The 20,929-nt window shown below is 50.5% G+C and overlaps 1 protein-coding gene across 3 annotated transcripts in view; it reads left to right on the plus strand.

Annotated features, from left to right (window-relative positions):
• Window positions 1-20,929, plus strand: part of LOC309616381 (uncharacterized protein C16orf95 homolog) — a 515,949-nt gene that overhangs the window by 432,780 nt on the left and 62,240 nt on the right. For all 3 annotated transcript variants that reach the window (XM_082366941.1, XM_082366942.1, XM_082366943.1), the window contains exons 18-20: window positions 3,931-4,224; window positions 6,011-6,205; window positions 11,583-14,383. The gene's annotated coding sequence lies outside the window, so the exon portion shown is untranslated. The remainder of the gene's footprint in view (window positions 1-3,930; window positions 4,225-6,010; window positions 6,206-11,582; window positions 14,384-20,929) is intronic.

Here is a 20,929-nt window from a genome sequence, read left to right on the forward strand (position 1 = left end):
TAGTCTTTGGAGAGTTGCTTGAAACGGAGATTCATTACAGAAAGAGAAGCCCGTACAGAACCGTTCCTGTCATCAGTATGACTACTGATTCTGAAGTAGGACATCATTAGAAATGACCAAAAATGAAAAATGATGCAGGAGTGGAACAGAGAGGCTGAGTAGGGCAGGAGCCAGCTGAAGATGAGACACATCTTCTTCAGCCTGTCGGTCCATCCACTTTCAGCCAATCAAGAGCTTTCTTAGGACGATCGGAGAATCTGAATAAGAGCTGTAGATTAGCTCAGAGTTGTATCAATTTTAGTTTCCTGATTTTGATTATTGTACTGTGGTTACAGAAGAGAATCCCTCATTTTTAGGAAATGTACATGGTAGTATTTAGTGGAGAGGCAGATCTTATATGCAGCTTCCTCTGTGTGTTGGGGAGGGGATACAGCAAAGAAGGTAAATATTCATATTTGGGGAATCTCAGAGAAGGGCATCTTGAGAATTTTTGTGCTCCTCTTCCATTTGTCTGAAATCGTGTCAAAAAAAAAAAAAGAGGCTGTGTGGTGTCCAAGGGACACCTGCGGAGAAAACAGACAACTAATTCAAGAGCAGGGACGGAGAGTGAGAGGCTTGGTGGAGCCGGTCATGGAACGGACTGGCCGCCGGGAGACTGAAAGTCCAGAAGAGGCTGCGCCCGTGATGCCGTCCCCCCATCACTGGGTTCTCCCAGCCCCGCTGTCAGTGTCATGGTTTGAATCATCGAAGCCACCCCTCCCTCTACTGTGATATTGGCAACAGCCCGGGAACAGCCCACACGCCCCACATGTGTTGACAGCTTGGAGAACGTGTAAGTGTGGAGTGTTTTCCGTGTCGATGACATGGCACACGCAGAGTTGGAGTGTGTACACTTAAGAGCACATGGGTCTTGTTTCATGGATCCTACACAGTAGTCATGGGTGAAATACTTCCAAAAGCGGCCACCCCACCCCATGTTTTTTAACATAAAACACGTTATATAATACAATTTTAGCAAATTCCCTGTGCAGTAACACTGGCAGTATCTTGAAGATAACATGAGGATAACAGCCCTCTCCCATCACCACTTGCACGGAGTGTTCCCTCAGCACTGGGGCTGCGCTAACCACTGCTGTTTCTCCACTGCAGGGAGGGGCTCGGAGCTCTGGGCACTTTTGCGTCCCCCAGGTTACTCACTGGTGCACAGCAGAGCCAGCATATGTCTCCTTTGACGCCAGAGGTTATCTCGATGTGACACGATGTCACCGCCCCAGCAAGTCATGCTGCCCCACACCCACCATCAGTTCGTGTCTACACTGCATTAGGCACCGGGTGGAATCCAATCAGATGCAACTTAAGGTCCCTTTGTTCCATTTCTCAAGGGTCACTGTGAGGCCCACAGTGTGTGGACAGCCCAGCTCTCCCACAGGTAGCGCCGTCTCCATCCACATGGTGTGAGGCCGCCATGAGCTGCAGCAACCGCCTCTTGCCGTCTTGTGCAGTTTGCAAGACCTCAGAACTGGACCTTTGCCTTTCTCAACATCTGCTCAAGATACACAGGTGACCGATGCATCAATCTCAGGCAGAGCGCTTTTAGATAAGGGGAGGGGGCGCATCTTAAATCTCCGCATTGACAGACTTCCAAAATGGTTGTCAAATACGCGTGGTTATCCATATTGTCGTTTCTATGTTTAACTTCGCTTTTAGAAGTTTAAGAAATAACAGTATCAGTTCAGGTATGCTTGGGAGCCAAAGAAAGACATACCTGCTGCTCCTCCAGCTCAGACCCACACCTTTCGACAGGTGAGCACAGCTGTCGGGCCTTGGACTCAACTCTGCTCTGTAGCAGGTGGCTTCCTTCTCGGTGGGAATGACTTTCTGTCTCCCTGTCTGTGTCCTCTGGCCACACAGGCCCATCCTCCCAGGCCTGGGTCAAGGGCATTTCCTCCCTCCTCCTCCCTCGCGTGGGGACAGAGCTGGCCTCGGAGACCACAGCCCACGGCACTTCTCTCACGGCTGGTACTTCGGACATGCAATGTTAATGTCATCTCTCCGCCTCCTGACCGGACTCTGAGCTTCTTGCTTGCTGGCCACGGACTGTGTGAGTCTACAGGGATAACGAATGTACAAAATAGGCAGCGTGTTTGTTTTCTGGGAATCAGTGGATTTTATATTTCTGCCAAAAGTTATACATGGGCGATATTACATCTATACATTCGGCAACTAAATTTCATCTCACTTGCCCGCTCTGATGGCCAAGCAGTGGATCCAGGTATATTGTGTAGAGAGGATTGTGGGGCTGCTCCTGGCATCTGCAGGGAAGAGCGAGGCGGTGGAGAGCAGTGTCCACCCCGCTGGACGGACAGGCCAGCAGCCGTGACTTCCTATGCCTGAGGCCCAGTACCTGCAGCAGGGTGGACACGCCCACCTTTGAACTCTAACCTGGCTTGTTCCTAACCACCCCCACCCACCCGCATCCCTGGGGTGATCGAAAGCAGAACTTCTCCAAGAGCAGCCTGAATCGCCAGGCACATCTGGTCGAGATGCAGGTTCTGGGGCAGCGTGTGCAGGTGGGGCCGAGATTCTGCATTTCTAACCAGCTCCCAGGTGATGGCTGAGGACCACCTCACCTGCGGGGTAGCGAGGCTCTAAAGTAAACGAATAAAGAGACCTTAACAAGAGCCCCGCACACTCTAACAATCAAGTGACACTCTCGCCCCTCTGCTATTGAAAGCCGGGGGCAGCTCAGGGCCCCCATCTCTGTCCTCCGTCAGTCTGCCTGAGAAAACCCCCTCTCCTCTGGGACACAGATGGGTCACACTCTAACCCCCTGCAGCCCCAGCTAGAGGTGCTGGACGCCTCCACGCAGCCCTCCCGATCACCCTTCCGTCCTTTCCTCCATCCTCTCTCCCTGGGGACTGGCCACATGGTCTGTGTCAGTGGCTCCTGCTCTCTGGCTTCCGGCTGGGGTCCGCCAGTGGGAGTGCCAGCCGGAGACTGGAGAGGGGGAAGTGGGACCCTCTCCTCCCTGAACGATACGCTTGTCTTCTGGGGAATGTCCGCGATGTGCAGGACGCAGAGTGCCAGCCCACGGTGGGGCCCGGGGAGGGAGAGCTGAGGCTGTTATCCTAACTCTGTGTTACTTTTAGTTTACTTATTTGTATTATATTTCACTTGTTCTTTCTATTAAACCTATTAAGTTCTAGCTCAGGTCCCTCCTTCATGAAGCCTTCCTGGATTATTTGAACCTTCAGTAATATCCTTCTTTTAACTCACTCAACAAATAATGTAGCCCCTTATTCTGAGCCATCTTGTCTCTTTTCGTCCCATTGCTTCTAAGGATCAGTCTGGGCTCCACAACTGGACAAGAGGCTTCAATTCACCGTCCAGGTTAGCACGTCTCCCATCTCCACGGCACCTGGCACACGCTGGGATGTACTGCTGACCTCAGGGAAACTTCTCTGGTGGGGCAAACTGCAAATGCATCTGGAACTCAAAGAATGCAAATAAATACTTCGAGAAAAATCTATTTTTATGGGTGTTTTCTATTTTCATAATAAATAAGTATTGGGGGAATATCTAAAAACAATAAAACATTTTGAAAAGTCAACTTCTAAAAATAGCTTTTTTGGGATATAATTTACATCCCATACAGTTCACCCACTTAAAGTATAAAATTCAGTGGTTTTTAGTATCTTCACAGAGTTAAGCAACTATCAGCACAGTTAATTTTAGAACATTTTTTTTTCAGCTCAAAAGGAAGCCCCCTCCGTATGAGCAGCGCCTTCCCTTATCTTGCTCTTTGGTTTTGAGCATAGAGTTAGAAAACAAAGCACGAAAAGGACACTGCAAATGTAAATTCCTCAAGATACATTTCTGTTTTTGTTGCCTTGTAATCTTGATTACCTTTTTTTACTGTCTGTGTTTCAGGAGGACTGAATTCAGATGGCATGAAAATTTACCTGGTTTTGCCACGTTCCCGTTCACCTGCCTCCTTGCACACCTGAGTTCAGGAGCCTCATCCTTCCACTAGAGGGCGTGGTGTCATAGATGCCAACTGTGCCACCTGGGCTGTCCCAGTGTTCTGACCTCAGCCCTTGAGAAGGTAAGAGCTTGTTCCTACTGGTCTGGAATGAACTTAAGAGCTCTGCCCCCTGTGTTGTAATGGAACTGGGAAGGGAGCTTTCATTTATGAGCCAACTACAGACTTGATTGATTCACAAGGTGAGAGGTGGACACAAAGAAAATACTGTGCATTGGTGATGCGGATGACAGTAATAACCCAGTCGTATATTGAATATTCGCAATGTGCTTGGCATGGCGCTAAGAACATTACATACATATCTTATTTAGTCCTCCCAACAACCTTCTGAGATGGACCTTATTATTTTGCCCAATTTGCTGATAAGGAAGCTTAGAGAAAGAGCTTTAGAAACTTGCCCAGAGGATCCTTCCTGATCTTCAGATCAGTATAAGGGTCTGTTTGGATAGAGGGAGCGGCCAGTCTGAACTGGATGACCCTCTGAAGTCTTTGAAGCTGCAGAATTTAAGAATTCGGACTTCCACAAAACCTGAATCATAGGATAGCCCTCGAATAAAAAGATTGGATCCTTTTAAACCAAACACACAGGGGAGAGGTGCATTTGGGGGGAGTAGAAAGAGCCTATTTTCGATCTAAGTCATAAATGTATGACAATGTGTGTTAAAATGAGAGCTCTACGCCTCGGGGAACCCGTCCGCAGTCAGCCTGGCTGGATCTGATCCCAGTAACAGCCAAGTCCTTAAGGTCTTACGTCCCGACAGGACAGCGCCCACCTGGAGGTCCCACCTGCCCTCAGGTTTCCTGTCCCCCACCTGCAGCATGGGGCCCAGGAGCAGCCAGCAGCCCTCCGTCTCCGGCCCAGGCCCCTTTGCTATGGAATTCATGTTATTAATTTTAAAGATGTTGATGTGGTTAGTGGCAACTTCCCATGTGGCCCAGAGCAGCCTCCGTTCCAGGCTCCCAGGGTCAGGAGGTAGGACTCCAGGTGTAGAAAGGAAAGGGGGACGGGAGCCCCTTCTCACCTTTAAGTGGGGTGCACCTCACTTCCACAGCAGTGATGCAAGCTGGAATATAAAACCTCTGCTGGAGTTGAGGTCTTGTAATCTACACAAACACCTGTGAGCCCTTCAAGAAACCCCCTGTTTCTCCATAGAACCTGTGTCCTTTACAACGTCCCTCCCCGCCGAGATGTCCCGATCGCCTCAGAGTATGTGGCCACTTCTGGAGTCCAAGAGCATCCCAGACGGTATGGCCAGATATGACCCGTCTTCCATGCCACCTTCTATTGTTAGGTAACATTATCTTCAGGAAGAAAAAAAAAACCTGTAAGAGGCAGATGAGTGCTGCCAACAATTTATAAGATACAAATAAGCAGAAGAGGAAAAAGATCATTACCAAGGAGAACTGCCTGGGAATGTGAAATGGGGCCGCCACTTTGGGAAAGAGCCTGGCAGTTCCTCGAACTGTGAAACCCGGAGCAACCGCGGGATCCAGCGGCTCCAGCCCTCTGGGCTCCCCACTCCCTGGTCTGGACCCCAGGCACTGGCACGTTCAGTCCCTGCTCAGCGACCGCTCCGTCAGCACCATCTTAACCAGCACGGAATTATCCCACCAGACACGGAACACAAGGGTGGGTCCTCACAGCTTCAGGACCCGTCGCTGTCCACTGGAAAGTCATTCGTGCCCCAGATCAAGGAGATTGTGACCAGGACCTCAGCCCAGCTTCCTTGGGGCTAGAAGGTGCCGGTGTCCTCAGCCCTGGAGTCTTTCTTCAGGTCCGTAGCTGTTGGTCCAGCTGCCACGAGCTAATGACCAAGAGCCACGAGCTAATGACCTCAGTGGATGCAGCAAGGTTCCCCTGCCTTAATGACCTGGCGTGTGTGTGTGTGTGTGAGTGTGTGTGTATGTGTGAGACATGGGCAGGTGTGTGGCTACAAGGATAAGATCTGACCTACATATGCTCTGTAGCAGGTCCTGTCCAGCATTCCCTCACCAACGGACACCAGGGCCGTGCAACACAACCCCCCACTGCAGGCGTCAGCAAACGGGCTGAATGAAGGGCAGTCATTATCACAGCGAGAGGCCAACCGCCAGCCATCCCACCCACCCCTGAGACCCGGCCCCGCAATGGACACCCTGCCGGGCAGCACAGAGCGAGCCCAGGTAACAGCCCCATGTGGGACTCCTGGGCCTCCCAGACTCCCGGGATCGACAGGGTCCAGTTACCCCAGCGCGAGCGGCTGGGTGGGGAGGTGCTGCTCAGAAGGGTGGGTGGGGATGCTGGCGTCAGGAAGCCCTGGGCCTCAAACCCGAGTCCGCGGCTGTGTGGCACTGACAATTCACATAACCTCTCTGAGCTTCAGTTTTCTCAACTGCAAAAGGGGGTTTATGCTACTTTCTCTTTTTTTTTTTTACAGAAATAAGAATGTTTTTTTCAAATTTTTATTGGAGTATAGTTGCTTTACAACGTTGTGTTAGTTTCTACTGTACGGCAAAGTGAATCAGCTATACATATACGTATACTCCCTCTTTTTTGGATTTCCTTCCCATTTAGGTCACCAGAGTATTGACTAGAGTTCCCTGTGCTATACAGTCTGTTCTCATTAGTTATCTATTTTATACAAAGCATCGATAGTATATATGTGTCAATCCCAGTTCCTTCCACCACCACCCCTTTCCCCCTTGGTGTCCATACTTTCTTTAAAGAGCTGTCATGAGTGTGAAATGAACAAATGCCTAGATAGTGAATAAATGAATGAACGATACTGATGGCACCTGTGTGTGCTGCACGCCAGGCTCCGTGTTAGGAGATCACACGCTCACACACACACACACACACACACACACTCACACACTCAGGGATGTTTATTAAGCTCCTGCTCTGTGTCCGGTATCCCCCCGGGGATACAAAAGTGGATACCACCACCCCCTGCCCTCTTATAGGTGACAGTCTAATGCAAGAGGCAGAAAAACAAGCAAACAAGTAAAGTAAAGAAAACAAGAGATAAATAATGTGTTTTGAGTAGTGGCAAGTGCCACAGAGAAAAATAACCAAAACAAAGCCGGGTAAGGAGATGGAGGGTGGTCCACTTGGAGGCGGCTCTGTTTTTAGATGTGGGAGGGCCAGGGAAGGCCTCCGGAGGGAGGTAGCACCTGGGCCCAGACCTGAACAGCATGAGGAAGGCAGCCACGCAGGCCTCTGGAGGGAGGGCATGCCAGTGCCGGAGCCACGGTTACAAAGGTGCTCAGAGGGTCATCGTCCCGTGATCAGCCGCTCACGCCAGCGGCCCAGGCACGCCGCCCCTGCATCCCAGCCCTGATGCCAGGCGCTCCGCTTGGAGACTCGCCTGGCACCTCCTGGCCCTGAAGCGCCCTCTCGCCCTTAGGGACAAGATGACTCTACTGGCAGGGCCAGCTGGAGGCTGCGCCTGGATGTGAGTTCCCCCTGGTGTTAATTGGCGGGGGGTGGGAGGGGGGAGAGGGGAAAACAAAATAAAGCTTCAGAGGCCTGGCTGTGCCTGAGTTAACGCCCTGGCCCTCGTGGCACAGCGTTGGGGCTGAGAGAGGATGCTCACGGCAGCCTCATCATCTCGTTAACTCAGATTACCGGGCGCGGTGGGAGTGCCGAGCACCCCGAGAGCTGTGCTTCCCTGCTGGTCATGAATAGCCTGTCTTGTTTCCCGTAAAAAATCATTTTTTTAATGTCTTGACAAAACACCTCTCTCTTCTGGCATTTCCAAAGTTAGCAAAAATTGAGCTCCAAGCAGCAAAAACCTAAATTGGTGTGTAGTTTGCATTTTCCATTTCCTTCACTTCCATCTTCCTGCCCCGTTGGAAGGGAACAGGAAGCAGTTAATGTCACAGGGGAAGGGGCTCCTGCCAAGCTGTGGCAGGTCCTTTGTTCCTTTGGCCTCGGTCTCTCGGAAAGCGCGTCCCCGCAGCTCCCCAGCCCACCTTGCCCAGGAAAATCTACGGTGGGTCCATGTCCCTGGCCATTTTCATTTCTGTTGCTCTTCTGTTATCTTTCGGGATTTTCCCCCCAGCTGTCAATAGTACGTCCCGAGGAGGTTTTCTCCCAGGAGCCCTGCCTGCCAATGGCTCAGGGCGAGTCCGGCTTTCTGGCTTTCTGAGATGACGGCCCAGGGCCAGACCGTCAGCGGCTTTTGTGCACGATGAACCTGTTGGTGGCAGCGCGGGCCTGAGTTCTGCCGCTTTCCTCTGCGGGCCTTTGATACTGAACTTATCAAGGGGGGGGGGGGCGGCGAGGAGGGGCGGCCAGGGAGGGGCTTGTCATCCTCTGTCCACCCCCAGACGCAGAGAGCAGGAAACAGGAGTCCAGAGCAGATATCAAAGGCCAGAAGGTTCTCAACATCATGGAGAGAAACAAGGCCCAAACTCACCGCTGAGTGTGCCCCCAGGATGGGGCTGGGTGGGCACCAGCTTAACTGAGGAACCTGACAGAAAGGAGACAGAGCTGGCGGTACAACCTCAGGAGCCCAGGGCTGTCGGGGGAGAGTGAGCCGGGGCGGGGGTCCCACTGTCTTTCTCGTCCAGCCTGCTTACCTCCACCTTCTTTCTCAGCCCTTCCATTCTGAATGCATCGTAGCTCCGTGCTCTTCTGTTCAGGCTGTGCCCTCTACCCAGAATTCTCTTCTCTAGCTCCCTTCTGTTCCTCATTGAGCCTCTACGTCACCACCCAGTTTTACCTCCCAGCACATCCCCCGACAGTACGAGTTCACACAGGATTGTAATTGCCCGTCTCTCTCTGTCTCTTGCACTGGAGTGCGAGCCCGGAAAAGCAGGAACTGTTCCCTCCTCACTGTGAACCCTCAGTGTGAGACTCAGAGTGCTTCATCCTCACGTGTCTTGCCTCATGGTTGCAACATGGCTGTGGCAGCTCCGAGCATCTTACTCTGTCCCGATAGCATCCCAAGAAGAAAGAGGCCTCTCTTGAATGTCCCTGCCTTACATAACGGGGTGAAAATATTCCCCAGAAGCAGACTTCTTCTGTCTCATTGGTCATAACTGGGTCAAATGGCTCCCCCAAACATTGAAAGTATGGGTGGAAGGAGGGAGGAAAAGAGGGAGGGAGAGAAGAAGTGATAAAAGAATGGAAGGAAGGAAGGATAAAATGATGGATGGGCAAATGGAAAGATGGGAGGATGGAAGGATGGGTTGATGGAGGATGGATGAATGGAAGGATGGATAGATGGATGGATGGATGGATGGAAGGATGGATAGATGGATGGATGGATGGATGGATGGATGGATGGATGGATGGATGGAAGGATGGATGGATGAATGGATGGCAGGATGGATAGATGGATGGATGGATGGATGAATGGAAGGATGGATGGATGGATGGACGGATGGACAGATGGACGGATGGAAGGATGGATGGATGGATGGATGGATGGACGGACGGACGGATGGATGGATGGAAAGATGCATGGATGGGGTTTTTTCCTCAGTTGCTCTTCATGCATGCTTCACTGTGATTATGTATTGTAAGTTTTATGGGCATTGTGACCAAGAAGATAGCAAATGGGAGACTTGGATTCCAGTTCTGGTCTTGACCTGATAAAACACTTTCGGAAATACAGAAAGTCTGCCCCAGACCACCTCTACCTTTCCACTTCCTTGGATGGCCCTGGGGTCCAGCCAGTTTCCCACTCAGAAACCCCACCTAGAAGCTTCCCATAGCAGATGGTATGAGTTGTCTAGGCAAAGTCAGACCTTCCCCCTTGTGTGCTGGCAGGTCCACCTCCCACAGTGGAGGCTATGATCCTAGGTGCTCTCTTTTCCAGGCTCTCCTGTAATTAGGGAGGGTCTTATGACCCAGTTCCCACCAAGAAGACATAAGGGAAATGCAAAAAGAAACCCCCTTCCCCGCATCTGCTTTGGACGCTGTCATGAGACAGGATGCGATGCCTACGTCTGGGGCTGCCGTCCTGTAGCCTGAGGACGAAATGCCAACTGGCTGAGGAGGGACAAGCCTGGGCCTTGATAACATCACGAAGCCACTGAACAAACCTGGAACTCCCTGTGTGCTTCACTAGACAGAGATAATTACCCAGCTTGTTTATACGACTGTTAGTCAGATTCCTGGTCACTTGTAGCCGAGACATCACACTGAACCTCCCTTTGGAAGTGGCTGTGACGTTGGCAATTGGGCCTTCACAAAGACTCGGAAATCAGGATGGTTGCTAGGGGAAGGTGGGCTTCATGAAAATGGGTCAGTAAGAAATATCACTTTTCTACTGCTTATGTAAAGGTTGTTTGCTTTGTACCTAGTCTTCCAAAATTTCATAGGACCCAAATCGTGGGCCCCTAAATGAAGTGTCTTCTTCAGCTGTGGGGTAAGAATCAGAGGATAGAGAAGGTAAACTACGAGATTAAATAAAATGCATGAGAAATGCAAGAGGCATGGATGGAATCATTTGCCCTTTCTATTCAGGATAATTAGTCTGAATACCCACTATTCCCCGAATATCAGCTCCCTGAAAATAGGTTATATCTTTCAGGACATTCATTTATTTAATAAGATGTTGCTGAGTGCAAAAATACTACGAGATATGGTCGTAGGTGCTGGGGATACAATGAGGAAACAGAGATGGACCTGTCCTCCAGTGGCATCCATCCAGGGGCAGAGCTGGACAAGCACGCTGGCCATTGAATTAGAATGTGACCAGGAAAAGAGCATCTTTAGAGAAACCTGGCAGACACCACCTTAACCAGGAGATCCAGTCACCATCACCAGTAATAAGACACATGGGCATCATGTACCCCTCAATTCGATACTCTGAAAATGACTGAACATCACTTCTGGGGTACCCTTGCCAAGAATGCAGTACATCAAGCTAATCGTGAGCAAACTTCAGAAGAATCCAAACGGAAGAGCATTTGATGAAATATTGGGGTGGCCAAAAAGTTCGTTCGGGTTTTCTATAAGCTGTTATGGAAAAACTCGAACCAACTTTTTGGCCAACCCAATACATGACCCACACTCTTCAAAAATGCTGAGGTCCTAAGATACAAGGAAAGACTGGGGAACTGTCCCCAACTGGAGGAGACCAAGGACCCGTGACAACTACATGCAACACGGGATCCTGGGCTGGATCTTGGGAAGATGAAGGACATTAGTGGGAAAGGAAAATGAAATCTAAATAAAGTCTGTAGTTTCATTAGTACCCTACCAATATTAACTCCTTGGTTTTGCTGAATTTATTGTCATTATGTCAGAAGTTAATGTTACAGGATGCTTGGTGAGGGTAAATGGAAACTTTCCTTGTGATTTTTGAAACTTTTCTGTAAGTCTACAATTATTTCAAAATTAATCCTCTATGAAAGAATCATAGGTGCTAGGAGGTCATATGCCCCATGACTGACCTACCACATCATTCAGTCAGTCATTCAACTAAGTTTTACTGAGCACCTGCTACCTGTCAGGCATTGTGCTACATGCTGGGGAGAGGGGTGAGCAGGACACTCTGGAAAGCACTGAGTTCACTGTCTTCTCTTTTCCATCTGCCCCCCAAAGGCAGTGCTCCAGATGAAGGCTGTCCCCTTAGCGGTGAACACGAGGTGCAAAGCCCCTGCCAGCCGTGTGTGGACTTGCAGCGTGGGCAAGTATGAATCTTCGCTGTTGTAAACCAAAGAGACTCTGGGGGTATTTGTTCCTGCAGCTGAGTAAGCTCTAAGTGCTGACTGCAGATCAGTCTGTGTGACACAGTGGACGGGAAGTAACTGCTGAGTGCTGACCTGGTGACTCAGGCTGACAGGTGTTAGTGGAGTTCATTACAGCAGCTGAAGATGGGAGATCCCATCTGAAGATGGGAAATAGAGGAAATGGGAGCATTCCCAGGACTGATTTAGGTAAAGTTTCCTCCAAGTCACCCTCTGGTGTCCTCCCCATCCATTCTTCCAACTATGAATTGAGCCATAATTCATTCACTCCTTGAGCACCTGTGTCAGTACCTGCACTGATCTAGGCAGTGGAGATACATGAGTGTATCAGCTGGCTAGTGCTGTGTAACAATCCACCCCAAAACTTACTTAGTTCATAATTCTGTAAGGAGGCTGGTTGGTTCCTCTGGCCTGGAATGGGCTGGCTGCTATCTGCTGGCTCTCTCCTGCTTTGTGGTCAGCTGGGCGCTAGATGCAGTAGGAAGTGTTCATTCACGTGTCTTGGTCCTCCTGTGGCCCTTACTCTCCAGCAGGCTGGCCCAGGCTCGTTCACACGAGTTCCCAGCGTCCCAAGAGCAGCCAGGGGTGGAGCCCCGGACACGAGCACCCCCATCGTATCTGCTAAAGTCCCCCTGGCCAAAGCATGTCCCACGGCCAAGCCCAGGTTCAAGGGTGGAGAAACAGACTGCAGCCTCAGTGGGAAGGAAGAATGAGTGACCGTTTCTCAGACGCAATGGGAAGAACAGACACCAGGCACTGAGATAAGCACAGAGCAGGGAACCATGACCTTGACTGCAGGGACGCGGGGAGATTTCCTAAGGGAGGTTATGCTTGAGCCCCAGCCCTGAAAGATGAATTCAAGTTCATCTGGGAGAGTCAAGTTCATGCATATTATTCATGCAACAAGAACCAGGAAGGTAAAGAAACTAGGACAAGGTCATCAATGAGCTGGGCTGTCAGATGGCAGGGGTGTGGCAGAGGGAGGGGTTGGAAAGTAGGAAGAGTAATATAAGAAGAAGGAAAGCTAACACGAGAGGGGACGTGCTATGGTTGGTAAGAGACCGAACTGTCCAGCTGGGTGACCTGAGGCACATTACTTAACATTCCTGTGCTTCAAACTCTTCATCTGTGAGGTGAGGATGGTGATAATCATCTCGCAGGGTTTTTATTTTCGGGATTTTAAAAAACTGATAACATGAGACGCTGTTACCTTAGTTCCTCGTGTGTGGCAAGCACTCAGTGGACTGTAGTGATTTATCCGTCATTCACCGCATGGTCTGATGTGATGCTCACAACAGCATTATAGACAGACAAAAAGATAAGGAAGAAGATGCCCGAGGTCGCAGAGCTTGGACGGGGTCTCCCTGAGTCTGACCTGGAGTCAGCACCGTAACCTCATGGGGTCTTCAATCCTGGCGTCTGCGGGAGTGACCTGCCATCTGGGAGCCTCCCCTCTGGAATTGGGCTGTTTCAGGTCCACTTTTCCAGGAGGTTCTTGCACATGAAAAGAGGGAGCATTTTAATCACAAATCACTCCATGCCATCTCCTGGGTCCCCAGATGCGCTGGAGGGATGGGAGCCTTCGTTCGTGCTCACGAAAGGCTGCATCGGAGTTTTCCTGTAAAACTGTTGTTTTCTCTAAAATGGGGAGATGTGCCCTGACTTGACCGTCTTTGGCAGGAAGCAGAACATTCCGGTAGTGGAGTAACCCAAAAGGCAATGTCTCCATCAAGCCGAGGAGGTCTGCGGCTGTCCGTCCAAGGCCCTCGCTCACGGCTGACACGTGCAGCCTGACTGCAGACGGCCCCGAGCCCGCCGCCCGGCGAGGAGACGAGGAGGCCCGTCCAGCAAGCACGGAGCCGCGGCCGAGGGGCGTCTGCTCTGCTGGTTCCAGTCCGAGCCAGAAGGGCATTCAGAGCAGAGAGACTTTATTTAAAGAACCCGAAAGGTTAAACCACTCAGTGTTCTGCAGAGTTAAATCAGAGGTTTGTTTAGCAGTCTAGGCAAGTTTGACCTGGGCCGTATGGGTCTCATAATCTATCCTGCACTCTGACGTCTCTTGATTCCAGAATATACATCAAAATGCTGAGCAGGGAGCGGAAACCATGAACCCACATCTCTGGAGGCCGACCCCGTGCCATGCGTCCTCCATATGCAGCTCCCAGACCTCCCAGAACTCGGGGAGGGGAGGTTGTTACTGTCCCTCCCTCACAGATGGGGACACTGAGGCACAGGAGGGGGGAGCCAGTGGCCTCAGGCGGCACAGCGGCCGGGGGCGGAGTGGGGCTCTGGAGCCACGCTGTGACCCCAGCCTCCAAGCTGCCTTCCCGTCGGCCTCCCGATGAGTCTGAATCTGCACCTCCGGCCGCAGTCTCGCTCCTGGGCTCTGCTCTTTGCTCCTCTGGGCCTCGGACGGGTCTCCTCCGATACCTCTGTTACTGCAGACTCAGCGGGTCTAAAACTGACCCTGACCTTCACCATGGAAGGGCCACCCACTCGTCCTACTCCAGAGGACCCTGAGATCAGACGGGCGATGGGCCCCACCCGAGGCCCCGGCCACTCGTCCCGGGCTGTGTCCCCACATTGCCGCCTGGAGCCTGCGACCCACACAGATGCGCAGCCGCCAGCGTACCCCTGCTGATCTGAACCACCAAGGTAAGTCACGGCCCCTCTGGGGACCCCCTGCCTTTCCATCCCCATGTTTCCATGTTGGGGTGTCTACTTGCTCTGCTGATGGAGCAGACTGGGCGGCACATGCTGGACTTGTGCCATCCCGGGTGGCTCACCCAGTTGGTCATCCTGGCACCCACCAGACTGCACAGGCTAAGGGCCAGAGCTCTGCATTAACATGTGAGCAATGGGGGTGTCCAGGCTCGGGGGCCACGGACGTCTGTGCCTGCAGTCGGCAGGCCACGTCAGGGTCAGGCAGGCCAGGCTCGCCAGCAGTAGGGTGGGCTCTGGACTCGGATGCCTCCTGACGCTGGGTGCCGGCTCTCTGCTCTTTTCTGCGCTAGAGTGGAGGTGATGTGGTCGATGGATTCCCACGCTTACGACAGCTCTGGCAGAGGAAACAGACTCCAACCATGTCTTTGGTTTTTCTGCTTCTGCACGCTCCCTCCCTCTCCTTTCCCAGATCATGCCTGCCATACAAATTATGTCACCTCTTTTCTAAGACAGAATGCAGAAGCTGGCTAAAAAAAAAAAAAAAAAAAAAATTGTGATAAAGCACTTTAGGAAAAGCTCATTAAGAACCCCATTAAGCCTCACCCAGTTCCTTTCACCTCTGGGTCCTCACGGCCACTCCCCTGGCCCGCGCAGCGTCAGCTCGCCCGGACACCCCAGCAGCTGCCTCCCTGCCCCACCCAATGCAACGCACTGCCCACTGCTCAGCCTGAGACGTGACCCTGAGCCGTGGGACCCACCGTCTCTTCTGAAACCATCCCAGGGCTTCTCACGGTCCTCAAGTAAAGACCCAAATAATTTGTGATTGTTTGGGCTCACTTCCCATCCCCCTGCACTCCCCACCCTGTGCTCCCGCCACAGGGGAGGGGAGTGCATCCCTCCTACACCAGCTCCCTCTCACCTCCGGCCCCTACCGGCCCCCCTTTCCTGACCCCCACCCCCAACGGAAGGTATGCAATGCGCTCTTTTCTGCCCTCCCCCCCAGCAACTCCTCCTGAAACGAAACTACCACCAAATGGTGGGCATCCTATTTCCTCGGCCATTTGCAGAGAAGGCGTCGTGTTTGCTAGCACAGGGCACTTTCAGGCACTTGGGGTTTTTTCTTATTTGGACTAAAGTAACCCAGACTTGGGGGAGTTAGATTCTCCGCCTTCATTCATCTTCCTGGAATGCGAGTCAGATTCCGTGGGCACACTGCGCGCTTCCCGCCTGGGGCCGCCTGAGTCTTCCTTCTTGCCCTGGTGTCCCGGCCCTGCTCTTCTCACTGTGCTTAATCGGTTAATCGGGGGCTCAAGACTTCAGCTGCTGCTGGGGACGAGCTGTCCCTTCCCGCTCAGAGCTCTCTTGACTTTCCTGGGATCTATCAGTTACCATCCCCGTAAAGCCCCACAGAGAGGTCCCGCCACCTTTTCACACGCCAGCCGCCGCCAGCGGGTGGAACATGATAAGTCACAATCACTGGCCCATCGCATAGTCTGCGCTGGCTGTCTCTGGGCCCCGCCCTGTGTCGTCTTTGAAGTGCAGCTAAGCCCCTGGTAGCTTTCAGATGACACTTAGGTTACACCTCTTCTGCATTCTTATCTCCACCAGTGCCTTTGAGTGCAGACGTGTTGACACGTTGGCAGTGTGGTGGCCTCTCTGCGGGAGCGTGTCCCCTGGGTGACCTTTGGCTCCCGAAGCTGGCACCTGGGCCTGGATGGATGGGACAGGGCCGCCCCTGCACTGGGCACACCGGGCACAGCCCCCCACCCTGTGTCGACTCTAAGGGCCTCCTTTCATCACTGGTCCTCTGGGGGCGGGGCTCCCAAACGCCTCACTCTGGGGCCCCCAAGTAGTGAGGGAGGCGCCCCTCGTGGGTGCTACTGCTGTCAGGTGTTCCTTTAATTATGGTAAAACAGACACAACATAAAACTTACCATTTAACCTGTTTTTTTTTTTTTAATTAATTTATTTATTTATTTATTTTTGGCTGTGTTGGGTCTTCGTTTCTGTGCGAGGGCTTTCTCCAGTTGCAGCGAGCGGGGGCCACTCTTCGTCGCGGTGTGCGGGCCTCTCACTGTCGCGGCCTCTCTTGTTGCGGAGCACAGGCTCCAGACGCGCAGGCTCAGTAGTTGTGGCTCACGGGCCTAGTTGCTCCGCGGCATGTGGGATCTTCCCAGACCAGGGCTCGAACCCATGTCCCCTGCATTGGCAGGCAGATTCTCAACCACTGCGCCACCAAGGAAGCCCCACCCCCACCTTTCTTAAGAGCAATATGCGTCAGGCTCTAGGTCCATCCACGTCTCTACAAATCACCCAATTTCGTTCCTTTTTATGGCTGAGTAATATTCCATTGTATATATGTACCACATCTTCTTTATCCATTCCTCTGTTGATGGACATTTAGGTTGTTTCCATGTCCTGGCTATTGTAAATAGTGCTGCAGTGAACATTGGGTTGCAGGTGTCTTTTTGACTGTCATACAGAGTAAAGTAAGTCAGAAAAACAAGTATTGTATACTAAAACATATATGTAGAATCTGAAAAAATTGGTATAGACGATCTTATATACAAAACAGAAATAGAGACACAGACATAGAGAACAAACGTGTGGCTGTCAAGGGGGAAAGAAGGGGGTGGGATGAACTGGGAGATTAGGATTGACATATACACACTATTGATACTATGTATAAAATAGATAACTAATGAGAACCTACTGTACAGTACAGGGAACTCTACTCAATGCTCTGTGGTGACCTAAATGGGAAGGAAATCCAAAAAGACGGGGTGTATGTTTATGTATAGCTGATTCACTTTGCTGTACAGTAGGAACTAACACAACATTGTAAAGCAACTATACCCCAATAAGAATTTTTTTAAAAGAGCAGTATGTGTCAACATTTAAAACGTGCAGACATTTATAGGACAACATTGTAGGAATTTGTCCCAAGTAAGTGTTCAGACCAGATTGAAAAGGTGTATGTGTATGCAAAGGTGTCTATCAAATGCTGTCAATAATAGCAAAATTAAATAAACAAACTAAATTTCTGTTTGTCCATCAGCAGACAATTGGTTTTAAAGTTGATGGCTCCTCCATATGATGAAATATTATGCCATTAACTTTAGGCGTATTGACAAGGAAAATGAGCATAATATAATGTTCTACTACAAAAGCACACGACAGTGTGATTCCATATTTGGATACAAACACACACACGCACACACACACACACACACACATAGACAAAGAAGACATATATTTGTCTATCTATATATACACCTATATACTTATGTCTTCTACCTCAGGAGATATATATATATATATATATATGTTTTCTACTTCAAGCTATAACCACTGTCTTGGCAATGAATACCCTCCCATCCCCTTCCGTGCAGCCCTGATCTAAACTGGAGAAATCCTGGCAACCAAGAGGAATCCATATTTAGTGGTGTTGTCAAAATGGCCTTTCAATAGCACATTCATTCTGCACCCTCGAATTCAGGCAAGAAAGGGAAGGGGGAGCGAGAGAGAAGAAAAAGAAAAAGCCAAGTGTTTGTGCGAGCATCTTGGAGACCCGGGGCTCAATAAGGCAGGTGTGCTGCGGCTGCTTCAAGACCACACGGGCAGGGCAGAAGAGGCCGGCGGAGCGCTGATTACGGTGTGCCAAATGGCTGAAGCTCCGTCGGATCCAGCTGCAGAAACCCAGAGGGCAAAGTGCTTAAGGATGCATAAAACGCGGATTTTTCCATAATTATTTAAATATGTGTTAATGAGTGCTGCAAACGCAGTCAGAGTGTGACCATTAAAGGATTAAAAATACAGGCAATTGGAAAAGGAATAGCTTGAACACTATTCAGCACTATTGAACACTAGGGAAAGCACTCACATGGGGATCGAAATCCCCCAAATTTCTGTTTTGGCTCTAGTCCCACTGCTTAGAGTAAGACACCCAACCTCACCGGGGCTCCATCTTCTCATCTGAAAATGAACAGCGGAGGGGAATAGATGGATCGATCCCCCAGCTACAGAACTCCCTCATCACCACAACCTGCCAATCTCCTGCATTTAACAAAATCAGAGAATAAGAATTGTCTAAGGAAAAGGAGCTTGCAAGAAGCTTATGGAACTTTGTGTGTTTTCTTAGCAGTATAAGCAGAGAAAAGACCCTGTTTTTTAAGCAAAGGAGTTGAGAATACAAATGAGCCATTCAGAAAACTCAGAGAAAAATTTGACGGACGGGGTGGGGGCTGTCAGATACTTGTGCCATTAGCCCCTGGTCCTCTTGTCCCCTCTCCTCCCCGAGTGGAAGGCCATGAAAGCATCAACTTAGTCTAAGGTTCCTTTAAGGAGGGAGGAATTTACACCACTTGCCAATGGAGTGGAGGAAATATAGGAATGACACTTCATCATTTTTCTTCCCCCAGCAAGGAAAGAATGAAAGAACCCCAGTGCAAGACTGCTACATTCCATGCCGTTGACACCCAGCCTTTAATTGGAACTGCTACATCCAAAATAAAGAAAGTAGTGATTTCAGGGTATATTTTTGCCTACGTTTTTGAGGATGTTTTGGGCCTTTCATCTCCTTTGAAGGCGTGTCACCTAATTACGCCGCTTTCATCCGCCTGTTCCCCAGTCGGAACATGCCAGTCTCCTGCACGGCAATTGATCATGCCGGACAGGTTTCCACTCTCCAGCTGGTGCAGGGCCTGGGTATTTGTGAATACCTGAATAAACTTCTTTAATCCAAAAACAAACTCCTGCTGAAAGAAACAGGCTGAAAAGGCCTTTCAGGGAGTGTTTTCCAACTCACTGGTTCATGGTTTCTTTGGATCTCACCGTGCTTCCTGTACTAATGGTCTCTGAATGCGTTCCCGACTGTGGCTTACTGGCCTGCCGAAGTCCCTGGCGTTACAGGGGAAGAAGGGAACAGGTAACACAGCAGATGCTCAAAGGAGCTGCCAGCACTGCATAGGTGGAAACTGGAAGGAAAGATATGTGGGCGAGAGCGCTGTGTTCTTTCTACAACTTTCTTAAGGACGTGCTTCCCTAGGTAATGTTTTAAAAACAAAGTTATAGTCACACATTACACACACATGGGAGTAATCTGCCGGATTAAAAGCAGATCTCTCAAATCAGCATTGAAAGTTCATAAATACAAGGGCTGATGACGCTACTCTAATAAATAGATTTGCTTTTGGAAGATCGACAACTTGCATTTACTTTTAAAGTCTATATTATTGAGATGATAGTGGGTCCATTAAAAGAGTACCGTACTGACCTGGGGGTTAACCCATGGCCCAGTGGGTGGGTGAAGTGCTGAGGCCGGAGCCCTGGACTCGGAGTTGTAAGGTTCAAGTGTGAGAACCAGCACATCCGCTTACTAGCCATATAAACTGTCCTAACTTAGTTTTATTCTGTCCCTGCCTCTGCAGCCTGATCTCCAAGGTGAAGGGCTTGGGCTGGATCAGAGGACCTTTTCCTCAACCAATCAAAGTCATCCTTATCTGAGCAAATGTCCCAGAGCCCCCACCCCTTAGGTCCTATGCCCTCTGCCTGCTGTACGGTGATCCCTGACAGGGTCCAGTCTCGCCACTATTGCTGTGTAACAAACTACCCCAGAACAAACTGGTGTCAAACAAAAGCCCTTTTATTTTGTTCACGATTTTGCAGATCAGGCATTTAGCGGCTCAGCTGGGCAGTTACCCCCGCGGTCTCCCGTGTGGGTGCAGCCAGGTGTCAGCTTGGGCTGCAGGCAGCTGATGGCTCCCCTGGCCTGGACATCCCAGGTCTTCCATTCACATGGCTGGTAGTCGATGGTGGCCGTTGGCTGTGCCCTCAGCTGGGACTGTCGCCCAGAGTGCCCATGCATGACCTCTCCAGCATGGGGGTCTCTGTGTGCTCAGAATTCTTATTTGGTGGCCAGTTTCCCCTAAGAAAAGTTTCCAGAGAACCAGGTGGAGGCTGCATGGCCTATTGTGACCTAGCCTCGGACATCATGCAGTGTTTCCTCCACTCCTTTCTACTGGTGGTCACAAGGTCACCAGGTTCAAGGGGAGGGGACAGCATTATAGAGGCAGGTCACGTGTAAGAGCACCTGGGCATGAGACACGGTGGTGGCCGTCTTTGCAAATCATATTCTGCCTCAGGCTTCAAGAATCACAGCTGAAAATCTCTAATGTCTAGATTAGATTCAGTTTCTAATGTCCCTCCCTCTTAGAAAAGAAAAACATCTCTAATTGGGCAATATTTCTTTGTTCAGACTCTTTTTTTAAAGAGCTTAATCGAGGTATAATTGGTATGGAATAAATTGCACATGTTTAAAGTGAGCCATTCAGTAAGTCTTGGCATGTGTACGTGCTTGTGCAGCCATCACCACGATCATCCCCTAAATGTTCCTCATGCCCCTGTACCATCCCTCCCTCCTGCTTCCACCCAGCAGTGCCTTCGTCCCCTGGCAGTGACCCATCTGCCTCCTGTCCCTATAGATGTCTAGAATTGTATGTATCTGATCGTAAACTATGTACTCTTTTTTGCGTAGCT

Source organism: Balaenoptera borealis (genome assembly GCF_965194805.1).
Source record: "Balaenoptera borealis genome assembly, chromosome: 19".
In the NCBI taxonomy this organism is placed as follows: Eukaryota; Metazoa; Chordata; class Mammalia; order Artiodactyla; family Balaenopteridae; genus Balaenoptera; species Balaenoptera borealis.